Genomic DNA, 12,898 nt, shown 5'->3' with positions numbered 1-12,898 from the left:
GTATGAATCAGCAATGAAAGAAATAGAATTTAAAAATCTTGCTGAAAAAGAAAACAACTTGAAAATTGAGAAACTAGAAAGCAAGAATGACCAAATGATAGAAGACCTTCGATCCTTATCCTTTACCGTATATGAGAAAGATATGTATATTTCTGAATTAGAAGATAGAATCAGAAAATTATCTCTAGAATTAGAGAAATCATTAAAGAAGGTTGATAACAAGAAATACATAGAGTTAAATGATCTCAACAATCAAATCAAAGATAAGGATAAAATTATTTACAACTTCACAAAAGGAAATGAAAACTTTGACAAGATGATTGGCTTACAAAGAATGTTTCTAAATAAAGAAGGCATTGGTTTCAATGGAATTGGAAATAAAAAGAAAAAGAATTCTTACATGGGATATTTCTCGAAAGAATCCAAAGACTATACTTGCACATCTTCTAATTCCTACACAAACACCATACGCTATCAATGCAAGAAAAAGGGGCATATAAAGTTTGAATGTCCGTTTAAGAGAAAAGGTGTTAAAACCAAGCAAGTATGGAAAATAAAAGAAACCTTCCTTGAAAAATCCTCCGAACCCAAGAAAATATGGGTACCAAAAATGAAATAATGACTTCACACATATATAAAATAGAAAATGGCATTGTTGGCCAAAATCATAGGATGACTTTTTGCAAGGCTTAACTTAAGGAAATATATAGAAAATATCAATTCTGAGCTTATTATATAAGCACCTTGATGTTACATGCTGCATGCTCACTTGCCTACATGTGATGTATTGATATGCTATATGCTACATGTGTATTAATTAACTTGACTTGATTTATATTGAAAAGTATGGCTCACTATGTTGAAAATTGAGAATGAGATTATTGAGCTTAAGCATAAATTTTTTATATAAGAATAATTCTTGAACATGCATGATTTTAAATGAATCGCATGGATAAATATACTGCTCTTTATCTATGAGCTATGAAAGATATAGTAGTTATATTGGTATCCATGAACTATACATTATGTGATATTAAGCTTTGGTATCTATAAAGTATTTTTGGTTTCACATGTTAAAAATTTCAATAGATATCAAATCTAAAAGCTCACTTGGTATCACAAAGTCAAATTATTTATGAGCATGATTATGTCTACGCGCATGATGTGACATTGATGATCTTAGCATGATATTGGTATTTGATGAGTGTGTTCATGAGAACATACATGATATGAATCAATATGAATCATGGATAATAAACTTAAAAGCATAATTGATACATGATATGATTCAATATTTTACATAAGATGATAAAAGCAAAATTAATAACAAAATTGAATGTATTGAATTCAGGGGGAGTGTCATGAATCATTAATCAATTGATATCATGAATTAAATTTTAAATTTTAAATTGGTATCATAAAAACCGTCAAATTAATATCAGCTGGTATCTTGAATAAATGTTGTGAGCTACACACTACCCATGCTATATTGAAAAAACTTGAGTGTGTACATATGTTTGGAATACATGGTTATTGATATGCTTAAAATGATTTGTATTTGAATTTAAATCATTTCTTTTCTTTTTGATTGATGTCAAAAGGGAGAGAAGTTGTGAAGCAAAAATTAAGCATAATTGAGCATGATTGATTTTATTAAGATAAAGCTTATTGAAAGGGGGAGCCTTTTTAAGGCTTACTCACATTTTTGCTCCTTATTTGTCATCATCAAAAAGGGGGAGATTGTTGGCCTCACAAGGCTTAAAATCTTGTTATCTTGTTTTGATACTAACAAACAAGTGAAATTTAATGTATTTGTGTGAGTAATGATATTTCAGGGCTCATATATGAGAAACCAAGGTCAAAGTGCTCACAAGGATCAAATGAAGCTTAAAAGAGTCAAAACATGGATTTAAAGATGATATATGAAACCTTGAAGAATATGAGAACATGAATGAGTTGGTGAAAGCCAAGGCATATTAAATTCAAAAGAGCCAAAGAAAGGCAAAGTGAGAAAGCTCAAAAAATATGGAAGCTTGAAGAAAAGATGGACTCAATCCAAGGACAAAACATGAAGATTCAAGAACCTATAATGAGAAAAGTTTTAGAAGTCTTCATGTAAGTGCTTTAATGTTTAAAATATCGTTTGAAATATTTTGAAACTCTTAGGTTAACTTATTAGACCTAAATACCTTTTAAAATATTTGGAAAATATTTTTATAAAGTCAAAAATTATTTTAAAAATGTTAGAATCATTTTTGGAATGAAAAGCATCAAAAAAAGTTTTTCCAATTGCTGTCAGTTTTTATATAGTCACATTGAGGTAAATTTTTCTCTATTTAAAACTCATTATTTTAAATAGTTGTCAACATAAAAGTTGTAGTATTTTTTCTGAGCTTTCTTTTGACACCAAGAACACCTAATGTGGAGTTATACAGAAAAAGTTATGGCCAAAACACTAAAGTGGATTCACTACTGTCAGACATCTGAACACTGTTCATGGGAGGGACTTCAGATGACTGAACAGCTGACCTCAGACGTCTGAAGATTAAGTTCAGATGTTTAAATATTTTTTGGATAGAATATAAAGAAGGCAGTAGTAGTTCAGACGTCTGAACTCGCGACTTCAAACGTTTGAACACTGTTCAACGGGAAAATTTTTTAAATTCTAATATTTTAAAATATAGTCATTTGAGCTCCAAACTTTCTAAAAATTTGGGAAACTCTTTAAGGAAACTTTTGCAACATGGAAACAAGTTTGAAGGCCTATAAATACATGGTTTTGCAAATCAAAATACATCCAAGAATTGAAAAATCTGTTTTGAGAAGCTGAAAGCACTCTTATTCTTCCAAAGTTCTCTTGCTCACTAATTGAAAAATTCTTTTGCTAAGATATTCTGAAGTGCTAATCCTTCCTCCTCTGAATTCCTACTTCTAATCCTCTTCTAACAAGAATATTGGTGAATTCTACACTTGAACTTCATTGTATTTCATATTGATATTTTACATTCAAAGTATATAGTGCTGAAATTGTACTAACTTGCTCTTTGAGAGTGTATACTTGTACGCAGATCTTATCTTGTGTTTCTTATAGTCCTTTGATGTTCCAAGGGTTTTTTGGATCATTGCTAAGCAAGGGGACATTGCTTAGAGAGGCGGACTCTAACCTATGTAAGGAGTGACCGAACGAGGGAATATCGTTTGGAGATGGCGGGCTCTAGCCTTAACCAAGGAGTGTTGTTATCGGTATTGTTCCACCTGTAAACAAAAGTGAACTAGTGAATCCTTTGGTGGTTTGCCAAAGGGGAGGATGCAGGCTGGGTATAAGACGAACCTCGTAAAAATCTCCGTCTCATTCTCTCTCTCCCTTACTCTTTATTTTCAGTGCATATTTAAATTGCGTGGATGGTTTAAATTTGAAAATCATATAAACTACATATATTTGGAAATCAAAAAAACTTAAGGTTTAGTTTTGATTTGGATTGTGGAAACTGAAAGGGAGTACGTTGGTTACACCATATCTTGCAGAAACCATATGGGAGTACGTTACTTGGTTAACATCCCAATGATAAATTTACCAAGAGTTTAGTTGAGTTCTAAATATTGAGAGGAGTGTAGATATTGTGTTGATTGAATGTTATATTGCACATCATATTGAAGAAGTAAAACCATATATACAGGGCTTACAATTTCATATCTAGGGCTGACAACAAAAGGTATATTGTGATTGAATGGTATAAAAGCTTGAGATTGATTGGATATTGTTTGTATTCCAAGAGTGCTAAATCTTGAATGATTTTATAAATTTAATAATGTTGTAGTGAACTTATATTTGATAAATAAAGTGTGGTTGTGTTGGTGTGGAGATTGTGATTAATTGTTTGAATGTTTTATTAGCTGTGTGGTTGATTAAAGAGATTAAGTTGTTGTGTGATTGGTGAAATTAAACAAACAATTTAATGAATTGTTTAAGTGTTTAAAGAAGTTAAGGATTCTTAAATGATGTTAAAAGAAAGTTTTAAAAGCCAATTCACCCCCCCTCTTGGGAAGCTATTCCTAATTTCAAGTTGAGAAATATAGAATAATGGTAAAAAAAAATAATGAATTATGGTAGTATCATTATTTATGCTAGTAGAACATGTTACGCTTGGGCAGGGCATACTTTTCGCTTGAGGGCTTGCTGAGAAAGGCGAGTGCCCTGGTTAGTATCAGGTGCAACAGTAGGCTGCATAACGTACTAGGGCAGAGGGAAACTACTTTTATGGTGGGTAGATTTCCCTATTCTCGGGGGCTTTCGCTAGTAATCTTTTGTATGAACCGTGTGCGTACGAGATTACTTCTTCACCATAGGGCTTATTGAGTAAGGTGAGTGCCCCAATATGCCTCAATTGTGACATTCGGGTTGCCTAAAGTATCATAGCAAAGGGGTATTACTTGTATGGGCGAGTAATCACCCCTATCCTAGGATTTTTCTAGTGGGTAATATATATTTCATGTGATTGATTAGGCATAGAAAATGATTTTAGATATCATGTTAAGATTTGCAAATGTTAAATATTAAGTCGATTACAACCTTATGTTGGTCATACGCTGTTTTAATATATTGTTTATTCCCTTACTAGGATGTGTCTCACCCAAATACAAATTATTCTTTTTCAGGACCTCCGCGAGATCGAGCTTAGAGAGCTTAAGGTTTATATAGCATTTTTGGGTTAGAGAAAGGATAAAAGGGTATAAATTTGATGATACTTTTGGGTTGTATAAATTTATGTTTTATGTTTTTATGATTTAAGTCATCTGAGAAATGGATGAATGTGAATATTGGAAGTCGTGGTTTATGTTTTTGGAGTTGTGTATACATGTGGATGTTTGGTTCCTGTTGGCATGTAGATAGATGTAGAAAACTCTGGCATTATATTGATTGAAGACTGTAGTTATGTTTTCTGCTGCGTATTTATACATGGAATAAAAAGTACAGGAAAATGAAGGACGTGGTACCAGGGTCCCACAAGGCGAGTTTATGGGTTCGGGGCGTTACATTTTGGTATTAGAGCATAGGTTTTGGGATTCTGTAGACTTAGGGATGATTTATGCCAGAGTATAGAATTTAGTTACGACAAGGATACTAGATGGATAGGTTAGGTGTTGAGAAGTATCGGATTTTGTTTTGTAATTTAGATGCAGAAATACGTCAACGATTTCATGTGATTTTCTAAAGCAGTTGACGACCTCAGAAAAGCCATGGTAATTTTTAGATGATTTCATGAGCTGTGAGATTGGTCCTTATATGGAGAACTTGCATGTATGTTGTATTTAAATTATAAAATTGCGTTGTTGGGGTTATGATATGGAATTCTTATCCTATTTCTGTTCTATTTTCAGGATGGATCCTAGGGATGAGGATGTAAAGGCTGAAGGAAGGGATAATTTAGAGACTTCTAATGAAGAGGATATTAATACCTCTGCAATGCTGCGGGGTATAGCTTGGTAAGTCATAGCCAAAATGAGAAAGGATCCAATAGGGCAGAACTGTCCACCTGCAAGTTAAGGCTGCGGTATCAAGGAGTTTATGAGGATGAACCCTCCGACCTTCATAGGAGGACCTAATCTATTGACTGCAAAGAATTGGGTGTAGGAGATAGAGGAGATCATGGCTATACTCGACTACACGAACGAGTAGAAGGTCCGTTATGCCATATTTAGGATGACCGGAGATGCAAAATGCTAGTGGCTTTCTATGAAGCTACTAGAGGAGCAAAGGCTGGTAAAGATAGCGCTGACCTAAGAGTGGTTCAAGGAGTTGTTCTTTAATAGGTATTTTATTTTATCTGTTAGAGAGGAAAAGATTGAAGAGTTTACTAACATGACCCATGGGAATATGATTGTTGGGGAATATGCAGCAAAATTTGTAGAGCTATCACGCTTCACACCATTTCTGATCCAAACGAGGCAAGGAAGGCAATGAATTTTGAAAAAGGCCTGAAACGCAGAATTTATGAGCTGGTGGGGGGGGGGTTTCAGATTGAGAATTTCTCAGATTTAGTTGATAAGGCTTTGATGCTGGAGAAGAGCATCTAGAGTAGCACAGAGCCTGCAGAGCAGAAGAAGAGACCTGCGCCACCAAATTTTTAAGCTAAGGTCAGTTAGGGGTCAGGGAAGGAAGGGAAAGATGCAGTGGGTTCCAGTTACCAAGATAGTCAGTCTTACCCTATTTGCCATACATGTAATAAGATGCATAGGGGTGAATGCTGGTTTCAGACTCCTACCTGTTTCTGGTGTGATAAATTGGGTCATATAAAGAAGAATTGTCGGGATGTTACCTATTATACCTGCACAGACCCACGACTGAGGGAAACAGTAGATATCGCTTGGCAAAGGTGGACTAGCATGTGTTTATACGATAGTCCTAGACGAGGCAAATAAAGCCAAGGGGACAGGTATGAATTTATGTTTAAGATAATGCTGATCTTATTTAATTTTACATGATATAGAAGTTCATTTGGCGATGCATACTGAACTGCATAAGTTGATAAATTTTAGTGATGTGAAAAGATGATTAGTTAGTAAAACTTTTGAGGATGAAATTTCTTAAGGAGGGAAGAATCTAATGACCCAAAAATAAATAAATAAATTGAAAATAAATTAAAATTAAAATTAAATAATTAAATAACTATTATTAATTAAATAATATAATATAATGTAATATAATAATATATTAGATATAGATATATGTATATATGTTTAGGATATAAGATAACATATTATATTATATATATATATATAATATAATATGTTATATATAAAAAGAAACTTCCTCAAGCTTGAAAGCTTCAGGAAGAAGAAAACTTGTTGTAGAGCAGAGAGTTGGGTGTAGCTCTCTTATTGTCTCTCTATGCCACTTCTTTCTCATCTCAATTTCCTCCGCCAATATTCGGTTGATCGTAAAACTGAAGATATCGTTGGGTTCCCATCTTCGCCGCCGACATTTCTACCGGAGCGGATTTTTCGTGGAAGTGGTGTAGGCACCACTCCTGGGAAAGTTTAACCCTCACTTTTTACTCAATTTATCCTTAGATCTTTAGCTAAATCGACGATCGGGCACCACCACCGGGTCCTAGTCTCGATCGTCGTCATTTTGGCCGGAGTAAATTTTCAATTTGGATTTCTTAGGCATCACTTCAAAGCGAGAGTGGGAGTTGGGGAGTTAAGTAAATTAGTTATATTTAAGAGTTTAATTATTTATTTATAATTTATGGGCCTAAGATATGTTAAAATAGTATTTTATTTAGGATTGATTTAATGGAACAAGGATTTTTGATTCAGGGTTCAGGTAAGCGCCGCAGGTATCCTTTCGGGGTCCCTGTTGGTGTAGTTCAAGAAACCAGGTAAAGGGAAATACACATAAAACTAGATTTTTATGAATTATAGGAATAACTAGATTGTGTTATATATGTATGTATATGTTTCCATATGGGTTTAAAAATGACAAACGTATAAATTATGATTTTTGAGCCTAGGGCTGTTTTATTATATATGTATATGTGAAAATGGAATGATGAAAGTGAAAGATATTTTTAGGATAAATATGTACGAAATGAAAAGTATATTTCTAGTAAATGAATGTTAAATGTAAGTTGACTTATTTTATAGGAAATATATAAATTATGAATTTACTGCTAAATAGTGTGGCATGAGTAAAATAGAAATTATGTGTGGAATTATGCTATATGTATGGGATGTAGGCTATACGAGACATGAATTGAAATGAAAATATTATATGAAATATGCTGCATGTGAGTGTTAACGCAACCATGGACACAAAAACAATTGAAAGATGTTGGGACTATACAAAAATAGCTGAAAAATGCTGGGTAGTAGGCTAGCCCATTTCTATGTGGACTAACACAAAAACAATCGAAAAATGTTGGGACTAACACAAAAACAACTGAAAGATGTTGGGACTAATACAAAAATAGCTAAAAGATGCTAGGTATGAAATGAAAAATAAAAATGAGAATGAAATGGAAATGAAATGTGCAATGTGAACAATGTGAAATGGGAAAAACCACATAAAGTGAAATGAAATGAAATGTAAAAGATGAAAGCATGAACAGTTGAGAAATGCAAAATAATGGTAAACAAAATAATGTATTATGGTTGTATCATTATTTGTGCTAGTAGAACATGTTACACTTGGGTGGGGCATACTCTTCGCTCGAGGGCTTGTGGAGAAAGCTTAGTGCCCTGGTTAGTGTTAGGTGCAACAATAGGCCGCAAAATGAAACTACTTGTATGGGCGGGTAGATTTCCCTATTCTTGTGAGCCTTCGCTAGTAAAATTTTGTATGACCTGTGTGAGTACAACATTACTTCTACACCTGAGAGCTTACTAAGTAAGGTGAGTACCCTGATATGCTTCAGTTGTGACCTTCGAGTTGCCTAAAGTATCAAAGCAAAGGAATGCTACTTGTATGGGTGGGTAATCACCCCTATCCTAGGGTTTTTCCGTGAGTAAAATATCTTACATGTGATTGATTAGGCATAAAAAATGATTTCAGAAATCATGTTAAGATTTGTAAATGTTAAATATATGTTGATTATAACCTCATGTTGGCCACACACTATTTTAATATATTGTTTCTTACCATATTGAGTTGTGTCACACCTAAATACAAATTATTCTTTTTCAGGACCTTTGTGAGATCGAGCTTAGAGAGCTCGAGGTTTATATAGCATTTTTGGTTTAGAGAAAGGATAAAAGAGTATAAATTTGATGATACTTTTAGGTTGTATAAATTTATGTTTTATGCTTTTATGATTTAAGTGATCCGAGGAATGGATGAATGTGAATACTGGAAGTTGTGGTTTATGTTTTTTGAGTTGTGTATATATGTGGATATAGGTGGATGTATAATTCCTGTTGGTATGTAAATAGATGTAGAAAATTCTAGTATTATATTGATTGAGGACTGTAGTTATGTTTTCTACTGCATATTTATACATGGAATAACAAGTATAGGAAAATGAAGGACGTGGTACCTAGGTCCCACAAGGCGAGTTTGGGGTGCCACAAGACACGGTTAATCAGGTATAACATGTCAGACAGTGTTTACAGGTTCATGGCGCTACAGTAATATTAGTCATGGTGCCCTTAGCCGTTACTAATAATGCATGTTGATTAAAAAAAGTCAACAATTTTAGTGACGGTTCTTTTAAACCATGACTAATAATTGCCTTTTAGTAACGGTTCTTCCAAACTGTCACTATTTGTCTTGCATTAGTTGGGGTTTATTAAATTGTCATAATATAGTTTTTATTGGAAAAATATAAAAAAATTATTTAACTAAATTACTAACAGTTTATGAAAATCGTCACTAATAGTGTTCCCTTTTTTTCTTCCTTGCCAATATCGGCAACTATCCACTACTACGAAGATAGTCTCCTACCGGCCCATCTGAATTTTAATCATCTTCAAAAGCAACCCACCCATGTATAGATATTTGAACCAAACTCTTTCTTTCATGTGCATCCCATTCCTTTCTATTTAGTACTATGACAATAAACAACTTCAAAAGATCACTCAAAGTCTATGGCATTTAAAAAATTAGTTCATCATTGTAGAACTTGACGACAACGTCTTTTGTTTGTACACGATCATTCCAAATGTATCAACTTCAATATGTTTAATTAAATTATATAAGAGAATCTTGGCAAAATACTTCGAAACTGACCTAGTTGATGAGTAGGACCCCTCTAAAACTTGAAAGCAAAATAATCTATATGTGGCCAATTCAAAACTAAGATTGTTCTTAACATAGTGGACAAAAAGTTGAAAGAGGTGTCATTTATATAATATTAGTGAATATTGGTTGAAAAGATTCATAATCTCCAAATTTAAACCTTTCAAATTAAGGTTAATACCATTTGGAATGACCGTGTATGGACCTAGGAAGATCGATGTGGGGTGAAGTTCTATAATGATTGGAATGATTTTTGAAATGCAATAGAGTTTGAGAGATAGGATGCACGAAATTAAGAAAAGCTGCTCATATTGTTCAGTAAGCAACTTGACACTACAAATGAGAATTTTGATGCGTTGAAGATAAAATACAACAAGAAGAGGATGTTCTATAGGTTTAATAGGACCAGAGTTGTTACACATCATATTATGTAGCTTTCCCCCTAGGGAATTAAGTTTCACTTTCATCATCTACGGAAGATTTTTCTAGCTTCTTTGAGATAGACTTTGTGGTATTGTGCAAAGGCTTCATGGAAGCATTATTTTTTTTAACTTCTTGAGTGAATCAGGTCCTGAAGATCTTTTGTCACTTTGCTAATAGAAGCAACCTCTTTCAAATCTAAATAAGGAAGGATCTATATATCTAGCCATGGACTGGGATTATTGTTCTTAGCATAGTGGATAGAAAATAATGGAAGAAGGAAAATTGACACTACTCTGTTTATAAAAACTGAAAATTACGACATGCTTCTAGTTCAAATATATGTAGATTATATTATATTTGGTGTTACTAATGAGGATGTGTGCAATAAGTTTGCCAAATAATGCATGCAAGAAGAATTTGAAATGAGCATGATGAGGGAGCTCAATTTCTTTCTTGGACATCAATTCAAACAAGAAGAAAATGGCACATTCATTAACCAATCAAAATAGGTGAAAGAATTGCTATAAAAAAATTTAACCTAGAAGATGGCAAGGTATTGGCTAGGGACCCCTACGAGCACTTCCACTAAGCTTGACAAGGATGAGCAAAGTATGCTGGTAGATGTTAATTAGTTAAGCTTTACCGAGGCATGATTGGCAGTCTGCTCTATTTAACAACTAGAAAACCAAATATAATGTTTAGTGTACTATATATATAGCTTTTCCCCTATGGAAGTTCCATTTTCATCATCTACGAAAGATTTTTCCAACTTCTTTGAGACAAACTTTTTAATATTGTGCAAAGACTTCACGAAAGCATTACTCATTTTTAGCTCCTTAAATGAATAAGGTCCTGAAGATCTTTTCTCACTTTTCCTAATAGAAGCAACCTTTTTCAAATCTGAATAAGGAAAGATCTATATGTCTGATCATGGACTGGGATTATTGTTAACATAGTGGATGGAAAATAATGGAAGAGTTTTCATTAATATATAGTGAATATTGGTTGAAAAGATTCTTTAAATTTAAACCTTTTCAAGTTCATACCTTTTGGAATGACCGTATGTGTACAGACCAGGGCATTAAGGTGTGGTAAAGTGATGCAAAGATTTGACTAATTATTTAATTATCCAATAGAGCTATAATTTGAGAGATCTTTTAAAAGTATTCATCGCGTACAATACTAACAAGAAATGGGATGCATGAAAGAGAAACAACATGCTTTCTTCCAATGTCTATGCATGCATAGGTGGGTTGCTCATGGAATAAGATGATTACAATTCAAAACTTGTCTAGGTTTATTGTTCTAGAGCCCTTACACATCATATTAAATATATAGCTTTTCCCCCAAGGAAGTTCCACTTTCACCATTTTTAATTTCAATTTTAAAGGACAGACTATTAGTGATGGTTTAGGAGAACTGTCACTAATAGCAGACTATTAGTGACGGTTTTAATAGTTTTAGTGATGGTTTTAAAACCATTACTAATAGTTTGGTTAAAATCCCCAATACCCCAAGCAAACCCTCTATCCTTTCCCTCCCCTTTATTTCCCTCCCTCCTTTCCCTCCCTTAGTTGCTCACCGTTGCTCACCGAACCTCCTCCTGCCATCACCGCTCACCGAAGCTCGTCAAAGTTCACCTTCAAAGCTTCTCTAATCTCGTCGTCATTGCTCACAAAAGCTCCAGGTACGTACGATTCTTCCTCATTTTCTTCTTCTTCTACTTCTTCTTCCCCGTCTTCTTCTTCTTCTTCTTCATCTTATTCTTTTGCAGGTTGACCTTGTGTGCGTGCATGATGCCTGTGTGTGTGTGTGTGTGTGTGTGTGTCTACATGTGGTTGTGTGAGTGTGTGTGTGTGGGTTTGACTACGTGTGGGTGTGTCTGTGTGGGTATGTGAGTATTTGTGGTTGTGAGTGTGTCTGGATGTGTCTGTGTGGATGTGTGAGTGTGTGTGTGTGTGTGGGTCTAACTGTGTGTGTCTCTGAGTAATTGTCTGTGTACTACAATCTGATCCCCAATTCCCATAAATTGTTATATATAATTTGTATATTTGAATGTGTTGTATAATTCATTTAGAAATTCAAGATTGAAGAATAGAATTAAATTAGTTATTTTGTAAGTAGTTTTAATTTCAGTTTTATTTGATTCTTATTTATGTTGTATTTGTTTATGTAAATTTTAGATTTATTCAATTCTTGTTTTGGGTATTATTATTTGTCATCGTATTTGTATACTGTTATAGTTATTGTGTATTCATTATTATTGTATTATTATTGTTTTTATTGTTTGTATGTTTTGGATTATTGTTATTGTAAATTTCAGTATTATTTAGTATTTCTTGTGAGTTTCCAAACAATTATAGATGGCGAGAGGCAATTTTTTTTAAACAATGAAAATATATTTAAATATCATCTTTTTATCCCTTTTTTAGCTAATATATTAGAATAGGTAAAATGGAAGTAAATCAACCACATGTTCTTGTCCTCTTAATACATGCCTCCTTCCATATATAGGAAACAAGAACAAATAAACCAAAACCCAACTAAAATTGAAGGGATTTCTTCAAGTGCTTTTAGAGCTAAAAATTTCAATATTTCTATGCTTTACGCATATATACTTGAACCTATAAATAGTTAAAGACTCAATCTCAAGTCACTTGTCACCTAGCCAACTTTTGACACCAAATTCGAATGACCTATTTATAACCAACAATTTTGAAGACCATTTTGAGAAGATGA

This window comes from Malania oleifera, chromosome 12 (genome assembly GCF_029873635.1).
Source record: "Malania oleifera isolate guangnan ecotype guangnan chromosome 12, ASM2987363v1, whole genome shotgun sequence".
NCBI lineage: Eukaryota > Viridiplantae > Streptophyta > Magnoliopsida > Santalales > Ximeniaceae > Malania > Malania oleifera.
Note: the sequence above shows the minus strand (reverse complement) of the source record.